General features: G+C 39.7%; 1 long non-coding RNA gene across 1 annotated transcript; it reads left to right on the forward strand.

Annotated features, from left to right (window-relative positions):
* The first annotated feature begins 1,578 nt into the window (after nucleotides 1-1,578).
* Nucleotides 1,579-10,168, forward strand: LOC133278683 (uncharacterized). The gene is made up of 4 exons (XR_009746647.1): nucleotides 1,579-1,656; nucleotides 3,094-3,132; nucleotides 9,061-9,242; nucleotides 9,983-10,168. It is a non-coding gene; the product is annotated as an uncharacterized LOC133278683 (long non-coding RNA).
* The last annotated feature ends 381 nt before the right edge of the window (nucleotides 10,169-10,549 follow it).

Here is a 10,549-nt window from a genome sequence, read left to right on the forward strand (position 1 = left end):
CAACAAACAAACAGTAAGAAGAAGACAAAAGTGTAAAGAGAATTTAATCTGTTTGTCTGCTTGTGGGTACTGTACCAACGGGAAGAAAATCAGTTTAGGTAGAATAGTGAGAATGCTATAGGCAGACTGAATCAAGGAGCAAGAAAGCGTGATCTTGGCAGTAATGCTGTAAGAACTGACCAGAATGATATTGCAAAAGGACTGTCTGCTCTTTGCATGTAGTGGATTCAAGGAGAGAACATTTCCTTCTCCCCACACTGAGACCATCTCTGTACTGAACAGGAGCAGTGTGGTGCAGAGATGGCATGGTGCCTCAGCCCTGCATATGGAAAACCTGCACTTGGCTTGTGTCAGACAGGTGTCTCAGTGCAGATGCTGTATTGCCCTGTACTGCTGTGCTTTTGCTGCCTCTGGAGCTGGCTCAGGCATCTCTGCTCTGCACCTCCATGCTACTGGAAGTATTTCCTTGGAGTTGAAATGAAATCCTTGGGGGACTACAGCTTGAATTGCTCAGGGTGATTGCCTGAGCGTGTGCATGAGTATATGACTCTTAGTGTGTAACAAATCTGTTTTGTGTCTTGAGATCAGGCCTGAAGTGTTATTTCTCTGCCATTGGTTTCTCCGTGTCTTTGAGAAAGAGTGATCTCACTAGCTTACAGATTTTATCTCAGGTATACTTAAAATAAACCTTTTACTTAACTATCTTTACTTAAACTCCAGGGCTCCTGGCTAGAGTCAGCATTTTTAGTTAGTTTTCTACTTAGGAAGCACTAATAAAACATGAACAAGGACATAAGGGTCCTTTTATTCTCCAAGTACCAGCTAGAAAAGCTAGGCTTTGTTTGTTTGTATGCTTCTGAAGTAGCCAGGGACACAAGAGAGATGAGTACACTTCAATGTTGCTCCTTTCAAGTGTCACCTTGGGGTGACATCTTACTTATAAAACTGCTTGGGGTTCTCTCAAGCTAAGATTGCTCCAAGGCAACACTTTTGATCAGGCGTGACAGTGAAGTACATCCACTGAGGCATAACGTCATTTGTGTCCTGCACAATAAATGGCAGTTGGATACAGGGATGATCTGCAGCAAATCACTACAGGCTACCACGCAGCACTGCTGGCTGTCCCATGGGCATGCCATGGCAGCCAGGACGTGCTAGTGGCCTCCCCAGGTGCTGGCTGCCAAACGGGGGTGCAAGTTTCAAAGGCAAAAAGAGCAGTGTTCCGAAATGCTGGTTACGTTTTGTCTGTCTGTTGGACTTTCATTTATTTCTTAACACTTCAGCAAGAAACAGCTTTGCTTTGCTTTTCCCCGCCCATCGCTGGCAGTCTATTATTGTCTGGTGTGAACATTTTCAGTACTCTTCCCTTTTTCTTGCCAAGTACAGTAACAGGGGGAGGGGGAACAGACTCATGCTGGTGTCAGTCTCCTTGTGCTTCTGCTTCTTTGCAGAATGGGGAAATGGGTTTTCTTTTTTTTTGTTTTTTTTTTCTGCCATTTTTTACCACATTGTGTTGAATTGCCACTCTATGCTGAGAAATAAGAGGCTCATCCTAACTTGCCCTCTTGCCACCAAGTATGTTGTAACAGTGCTGTGTGAAAGCCTGAATCCGTTTCCAAGCTGGTGAGAAAAGGAATGTACTGTCAAACCAGGAGGGTGAGTACTGAGCACAAATAAGGGTCGATACACAGTTTAAACAGTATATTTAAACATGTGTGTCTGCACATCAAGAAACCTGCTTTTATTGTGAGGGTGACTGAGCACTGGCACAGATTGCCCTGGGAGGTTGTGGAGTTTCCATCCTTGAAAATACTCAAAAGCTGTTTGGACATGTTCCTGGGCAACCAGCTCTAGGTGGCCCTGCTTGAGCAGGGGGGGTAGACGAGGTGACCTTCAGGGGTCCCTTCCAACCTTAAAGCTTCTATGATCTTATGATTATGGATATTAGGCTATTATAGCCATAATTCTGTCAGGTCATAAGGGAGATAAGGTTTGTGGGTAGGGTAGTAGTATTTTTAATGGACCAATAATGTTTATAGAAAAAAAAATGGACAGACAGACATACTTTCTTCATCTTCTGTGTGCCTAAAATCTTGGGTATTGATGAAAGGCACTGACTTTATCCGCAAAAAAAAAATTGGTTTAATATAAACACGTGAACACAATGCAGATCTTGATAGTCCTCAGAATTAAGGGGAAAGGCAAATATTCCCTTATAACTTAGGAATGTGAGCCACAACCAGCACATGTGTGCCCAGAGTAGAGTGGCCTCTCCCTGACACCAATAGCTGCTTTTTCCAAAGAAAAGAGCTCAACATTCAAATGTGGAAATGGAAAGTCTTCAGGAAACAGAGAAAAAAAGAGATGCTCACTTCCAGTTTGACTCAGTTTATCAGGCAACTGCTTCTAGTTGTCATAGTTCATTATGTTGAGATATAAATGGTATGAAGGAGTAGGGAATTTTTTAGCAGAATTGTTGGATTAGGTTTTTTGAATTATCTAAGTAAATCTCTATGATACAGATGCAACCAGAAAGATACTCCACTGAACAGTATGAGGTCATAAGCAGTAAGAACTTGCAGGATCTAAGGGAGTGAGATGCTCGGCCATCAACTCTCCAAAATACCTGCAAACCTGGGGCTATACCCTAACTTCCAGATTGGTGCTGCTGGAAATTGCCTACCCTAGAGTCAGTTATTGGAGTCCCTGCTTCCTCAGCCTTGCCATTTAGTCCCATACCTACCTAATGTATTTCTGACACATTTCCACAATGTTTAATTACTGCCTCTGCTCAAATATGACCTGTTTGCCAGAAACTGATGCCCCCTCCAGGTAAAGCTGTGACTTGATGCCAAAGAAGATTGACTTGAGGGAAATGCACGTAGAGGTAAAACAGGAAAAAATAAAAAAATAAAAAAATGAACAAGGCAGCGAGGCCATTTCATGGTTTGCAGATTGACTTTTTTAATGACATTTTCATTAACAGTTCTTGATGCTAAATGCCATAGGTTTCTCCCTTTAGAGCTGTCTGCATTAATAATGAGTGATTCCGCTGGGAAGTGATTTACATAAAACATGCTTCTCTTGTTACAGAGAGAAGCTCTGTGCTGGGCCAGTAAGAGAAGAAGGAAGGTAAGTGCACTCTGTAAATGAAGGGCAGTTTCCTATGTTGAGCCATAAGCACCCATGAAAAATCACTCTCCTCCACCAGCACCATGGCCTGAAATGTTTGCCCGCTCAGAGTCCATACGGCATTGAAGTGAATGCTTTAACACAGGGCTGGCACAGAGTATCATGGTGGAAAGGCTAGGGTCAGCTGGTGCAGATCAGCATTGCAGAGGAGATGTAGACAGGAGTAAACTTGGCTTAGCCTTAAATGAAGGGAGTTTTCTGCTTGTTTTGTGTCACTTCTGCAGTGCAAAGTGTCTGGGGCCTATGACCACAGCTTTCTGCATTTCTCCTGCCTTAACTGTCATATAAATAGGTTCATTTTTTTGTGGTATGTCAAGTTCCAGACAGACACCAAAGTGAAAACACGACAACTAGAAACCAGAAGATGAAATATCACCTTTTTTTTCAACTTCATGAGAAGTCATCTATTTAATTTCTTCCTAAATATGACTGAGACTTTACATTATGGCTTTTTCTCCGAGTTGGATACAAGGTGGCATGGACCATTTATTGCTAAGTCATCCCCTGCGTGTTTTCTTGTTGTAGAGGAAATGGTTTATGTTGACTCATAAATAAAGAGATATGCAGCTTCTTAGCTTCTTCCCACAGTGTTCCGATAGATTAGTAGGAAACATGATGCTGAGACTGTGATCTCAAAGTAGATTCCAGTCAAAGTAGATACCAAGAGAGATCTGAGTTACTCAAGCTTTCTAAGACTTCATGATTTAAGCTGTCCAATGCATGCTTTCTTAGAGGGAAACAGTGACCTCCAAAATGTCTCAGCTCTCTTACCTAAGCCACCTATTTTAAGGTGAGCTTTGTTTTCTGAAGTTTCTTACCTCTCTACATTGACTGTGGAGAAAGTTATAGGTGACTTAGCATCAATTTGAAGAATTTCAAAGGCTATCTTTGCAATTTAAGGGACTTTTTTAAAGAGATGACAGAACAGTTTGGAAATGGAAGCAAAGCTGCCATGAGTTTTATTTCATTTTATATTTTCATATAACTTATGAAACGTCATATGTTTTCATGTAACAGCCTGTTTTTAAGTAAGATGAAGATAAGACTTCCCATAAAAAGTCATTGAAAAGGCAAAAATTATAATTTCTTGTCTGTGGTAGACTCTTACACCATTGAAATTATGTTGTGGATACAGCTGAGAACTTAGATTTCTGAAAAGTAACATCTCAGATCACTGGGAAGTTACTTCATGAAAATAAGGAATCATTTGTACAGAATTAAGTAAAACCTTTCTGTTTCTTGCATTCCCATAGAAATAGGTTTGTTGTCCAGCTCATTAGAAATAAACATTTTGCTGGTACCTCAAATAGGAGGACTAGTCTGATGATGCCATTACAAATCAGAGAAGTAATCAAAGGCTTTGGAAGGTAAGCGCTTTTATTCCTGAGCCCTTGTTAATTTGCTGGTTTGAAATTAAGGACTTTGTATGAAAACTTACACTGTTGTGTGGATTCATCTCACACAAAGCGCCAATAAAAATTCAGTTGATGCTTTTTAATGGACAGATTTATTTTTGGAGTAGTTAGGAGGGCAGTCTGATGTTCTTGGTCATGATGTCCTCTGTCAGACTGCATGCAGACTGAAGTGATTTGTCCACATTGGCTTAGTTGTACTGTAGTACTGCACTCAAACTATCCTTTCAGCAGAATAAATTACAAAAGCGGCAATTAAAATTGTTTCACATTTTACCTTCCTTTTCTTTACCTAATTTCTATGTCAGCTGAAACCATCAAGATCTAGAAAGTGAAGTATCCCTGATTTTCCTGGGGGATTGTGCAGATCAATGTTTCTGCGAAGTTGACTGAAATGTAACTGTAAGCTTTCGGTCCTTTAAATAGCCTTGATGAAATGTTAATAGTTCTTCTGTATCATATCTGTAACAAAGTAGGAAGATTAGAAGTGAGGTTTGGCTTCAGCAAATCATATTGTTGTCTTTTAAATTAGTTCTGCTGTGGGCATGGTGCCTATAGTTTGCTTAATCTGTTAAACCTTTTTTTGTGTGTAAATTAATGTTTTGGACAATGATGAATATAAATAATTTACGTCTACAGCTTTCATGTTGTATGTTCGCTGAGCTGGATTTGCAAAGGCATCAAGCCAGGATGTAATTCCTGGCTTTATTAGGTTATGAAACAGAATCTAGCCAGAAGATATAACATCCTTAAGCTGTAACATCAGCAGCAACAGACAGACCTTAATGCTTCTGGACCTAATGGAATTAGATTTCATGTATGCTTAATGAATGCAAATGCCACTTAATTTTTACAGCTCGAGTTGTAATACATTGCATGTGACACATCCGCTACTGGAGAAAATATTCAAATGTGTGATTCTTACACCCAGTGTCCAATTTCAGCACTGTAAAATGTATCCTCTTAGGGAAGAGGCACTGGAGAAACATGCCAGCAATATTACTGCATAATTTAAAGCAGCCACAAAAGAGAAATGTTAAAATATGCACCAGGCAATTACAAGTGTTGTGTATGTTTTTATTCTCCTATGCTGCTGTTCAACAAGGAGTAGTAAAGACATTTAAAGCAAGTGGCAACCATAGCAACAAGGAATTTTCGGTTCAACCTGGTGCTGTATAACTTCTGGCACATTTCTGGATACTCTGTCAAGTGTTGATTCTTCCAAAAGATATGTGCAGCACTTTCAGTTCTGCCTCTCAGGCACTGGTGCCAGAGAGATACAGGAGAGCCAATTTCAGCACAAGCCCAAGCAGAAGGGATTGCAGCTGGGTTACACCAGAGCTGGTCATGGCACTTGTTTGGTAGAGGTCCCTTGGGTTTGTTAACTATCAGAAAATAAGTCACATTCTGCTCTCTGTGAGAGAGAAAGGAAACAGATGTGATGTGGAAGAAGTTTTCTATCCCTTACCAATCCCTTGCTCTATTCATCTGTGGCTGTGAGAAGTCCCAAGCAGAGCTTTGCTCCTCTGACTTGGTCACATCAACTACCTTGCTCTGGGGGGTACAGAAGGTCCCCTCAAGCACAGCTCCTCAGGAGTGCGATTGTGTCTTTAGGCTTTTGCTTGTGCTTCCTGGCAGGTCCACTTTTCCTGTAGACAGCTAGGTGAATGTTGATCCTGCAAACAAGTCAGTGAATGGAGTATAAGGAGTATGGGTGATATGCTGAACTCACTCATGCCTGCAAAGAGCCCAGGAAATGTATTAAGTTGATGGAGGTCTGGGGACTTTTCAAAGACAGTCCAGTGTTTAGTCACTGTGCATTTTCCAAAATACAGTGAGTATGCATAATACTCACTTATGTCAGACAGTAGTCACAAATAAGTCTGCCTATTGATCACGGGTACTGAGGTATGTCTCTTACATTAGTAGTCTTGTTTTCCTTAACCTTTCCTGGTGTTCACCTTAGGAATATACTTTGCATGCTGCAGGTCTGCAGATTCTGGATTGAAAGCCACTGCATCATGAGGTCACTAACTAAGAAACTCACTCATTTTTACAAGTAATTTGCCAATTGCTTTTTTTCAGACAATGTGGAGTTGGTATTGGTCCCAGAAACAATGCACTTGAAATGCGCATCTGATCATTTTATCTAACACTCCTTTGAAGGTTACTTATCATGAGATGCTGTGATAGCACATAGATCTCCTCTACCTCATTACACTTTAATTTGGGATCCTGAGACTATAAAATTGTTTCATAAATTATCTGGAAATAGCTATGGCTGACTCTGCATCCCCAAGAGGGAAACCTATTGCCTTTTGGCAAGACATATGAAGTTACCTATGATCAAGGCAGCACATTCTTGAATACTTTATCTCTGTATGTGTAAATGCTGTATCAAGTTACAAGAGCAGGAGTAGAAGAAAAGTATTGCCACTTAAGAATATAGTTGTTTAGAAAGGAGTGGATTAAGTGAGGCAGAAATCTCAGATCTGCTGCTTTCATTTTTTTCAGTAGCACCATTTTTTGGACTGCCTGGGATAAAAAAAATGCAGAAGGTGGGTAGTGTTATTTGAACAAATTTCCCATCCACTATCGCATGTGGATAGCCTTTGTATCGTGCAGATTGTTTTCTTCCATGCACATATTTTGTTTCTTGTATTAGAGCACTTAAAGCATATCCAGCAGAGTTATACATCTGCATAAATATTTGATGACTCTAATTGTGCAACCTACACCATACTTTGACCCTTGGGCATGTAGTGCAACTAAATGTGCTTGCAACCTGTATATAAAATGTTAAGGTGCTCAGGAAATGTGTGAGATTGCCTGAAGCATCAAGTTAAAGCTGTTTCAAAATCATAGGAAAAATATGTTCTTGTTTATAGTTTATAATTAGAGTTACTGTTAAATGATTTCACATTATTTGTTTAATTAACATAAAAATCATGAAGTTCTCATTGTCACTTCCATTATAAACAACTGTCCTTCAAGGAATCTTTTACATGTGAAAGAATCTTATCTCTAGAAATCTAATAAGAAAGATATTTGGGGCATAGGATGGTCTTAATACCATTTTTGTTCTTAGCAAAATTTTTAATTATGGGTTTAATTTATCTAGAAAAGAGGTGAATTATAATTATAGCTCCTAGAAAATCATGCTGCAGGATTTCTGTCTTTTATTTTCTGCTAAATACAATTTTTTTTTCTCTAAAAAAAACAAACCCTGGTTATTTTTATTTTGAAAAAGCTGCCTCTGAATTTGTTCTTGACTCATTGATAAGTTGAAACACTGATGTTGAGAAAGAAGAACACATTTTTTTTCACTTCTTGTCCACATCCATCTTAAATGCAGAAAACCTGCAGTCATTCTTGTAGGTGGGCATAAGACCAGGATTTCCATCCTGTGGAAAAATCTGGTCCTTCTAATTTTTCTTCATCATGACTTGGAATAAAATGTTGAGACAGGCTGGGGAAGTCCCAGTCTTTCCAGTCTCACATTTACTGATAATTTTTGTTAAACTGAAATGAAATGCTTTATTTTTTTTATTTGGTAATATTTTTTTTTCATATTTTTTATTTTTTCTTTTAATGTATCCAGAAGACTGAGAATCTGCTTCCAGTTCCTCTGCTTTCCATTTTCCTCTCCACGTTAAATGTCTTTATTGGACTGAACCTGTTTGGCCACACCAGAGTCATGCATTACCCATCTAGGCACAACGTTTCAGCTGAAGGGGTAGCATGAGAAAATGTCCTCTTGGAAAACCTTGTGTTGTGCTTAAGTTTTGTGTGTAGCACTGCAGCAATTTGGGTGGATGCAGCTTAGTGCTCAACTGACACACTGCAAATTCATCTGAGATGTTTCTCTTCAGGCTGACATGATTCAAAGGCATTTCATTTTTGCGTTCTAATGAAAAAGTGAAAAATTACCTTTCCACAGAAGTTTTGACTTTACCAAGAACTGCATTTCCAGTTATAAAGACAAAGATATTTTTCCTGGACAGCATAAATCAAAGTTGTTTTCTTGATTACAAGCATCCCAGCCTTGCCTGCTGGATAGAGAAAGCAGAGCATGTCCTCCTGTACTTCAGTGTAACAGCTCACCCTCAGCTGTCCTTCTTAGCCTGGTTGAGGGTAATGGGAAAGGACCCACGTTAAAAAAACTGCTTTTCAAAAAGAGGAAAACGTGTGTGAAGAGTGGAATGTGCTTCTTTAACATGTACCAGATAATCTAGGCCAAGCCCTTGGCCTTCTGCTTGCTTATCCTCCCCTTCCATCTGTCGCAAGAGCCTGGGGCCATGACCAAAATTAACGTGGCAGGCGCTCCTGATGGGATCCTTCTTGCTGAATATGAAAGTCTCCAGTCTCTGCGCACTGAGCCAATCACCCTGAATGTCCAGTATCGTTAAGGGAAGAATTAGGCCCTTTTATGGCTCTCTTCATTTGCCCTTTCCAGGCACTCATATCGGGACATGAGCATCATGCCCTGCAAGTATCCATTCACTCCCCTGTCTGTGCAGATACTCGAGGCAGCTATCTCAGGGGCAAAGGTCTGTGTTTTGTTAGATCAGTCAAGGAGCCTGTGAAGATATCTCCTAACTCCAGATATAAGGAAGCATGACAAGTATTTTAAAATTGGTAACAATCCATCATTATAAATGCTTAACTGAAATAGCTTTGTTACTTGTTATGCGTTGTTACATTGACATTGTTACACTCTTAATGACATACTCTTAGCCTGAGAAATGTTAATAACTGTGAATATGTGAGATTCAGATCCAGGAACCATCAACTTATGAAAGTAAAATATTTGCCTTCAGCTTCAAGAGAGATTTGCTTTTTATAGTAAAACTAGCTGGATTTATGAGGCTACCACTCAATATAAGGGGCACCCGTAAGTAGTTTTGGCAAATTTCTGACTTCTAAACGGCCTGGACTGTTTTACAGAGAGGCATCCAAGACCCATCAAAGTACCTGCATCCATAAATCTGAGAAGGTATATTTATAATGAGCTATCTATCTAAGACTGTTACAATTTTTAATTTGCTTCTGAAGGTGAAACCCTCAGTTGCAACTCAGAGCTAAATTATATGGACTGAGGGATTTTCAGGTTTTTGAACACATAGAGGATATTAGCAGCTAAGGAAGTGTTCTTTTGTCCCTAGCGGAAAATTGACTTTAAATGAAGCAGAGGAACAGAGCAGTTGGATATGGAGTCTCTTGGGATAGTTGGCAGAGATTTTTTAAGCTAGGAAACTGCCTGCTTTTCTTCACTGGAAGAAACAAGATTTGGGAAACAATTCAGCAATTTGCAAGCATCTAGCGTCATTTGAGATGCTCTAACAGTATTCTACTTCGCCTCCTACCTCCCTCTTCAGCAGGTAATAGCCTCCCAGAAGTCCTGTCGTGGATGTGGCTTGGATGTCCAGGAAGTCTCAAATGGTGCTAGGTATGTCCGGTATACTTTACGTCTCACCCCAACAGAAAAAATCCAAGACTCCTGCTTGAAAGGGCAATATAGCTCATGTGGAGTGCTCTTTTTAAGCATTTGCCATCCTGCATAATATCAGCATTTTTTTCCTATATTAAAAAAGATTAAATACAAATGGGATTTCAGTGAATTTTTATACATATGAATTCTAAATCAAATATTCTGAGTGCACCAAATGTGCACTCTTTGCTTGAAAATGACACATATATGGGTAAACATTAGGTTTTCTAGGGCAGAAGAAGAGGGCAGACAAACCACTGAAGTAAAAAAAAAACCTTTCAGGACTTTTGTTCTGTAACACTGTATTTGGCTTCCTGTAAAAATTAGCTGTGAGAGTGGAGATGATAAGTAGTGTGTCTCTAAAAGCATTCACTGGTGTATTAATGTATAATCTGCTGTGTATTAATGTATAATCTGCTAGGAGATACTTCCAATTCAGCACGACACTGCACCC

This window comes from Pezoporus flaviventris, unplaced genomic scaffold, assembly GCF_033815535.1.
Source record: "Pezoporus flaviventris isolate CSIRO_AGI_PZ_B2104156 unplaced genomic scaffold, CSIRO_AGI_Pfla_v1 ptg000066l, whole genome shotgun sequence".
Taxonomy (NCBI): domain Eukaryota; kingdom Metazoa; phylum Chordata; class Aves; order Psittaciformes; family Psittacidae; genus Pezoporus; species Pezoporus flaviventris.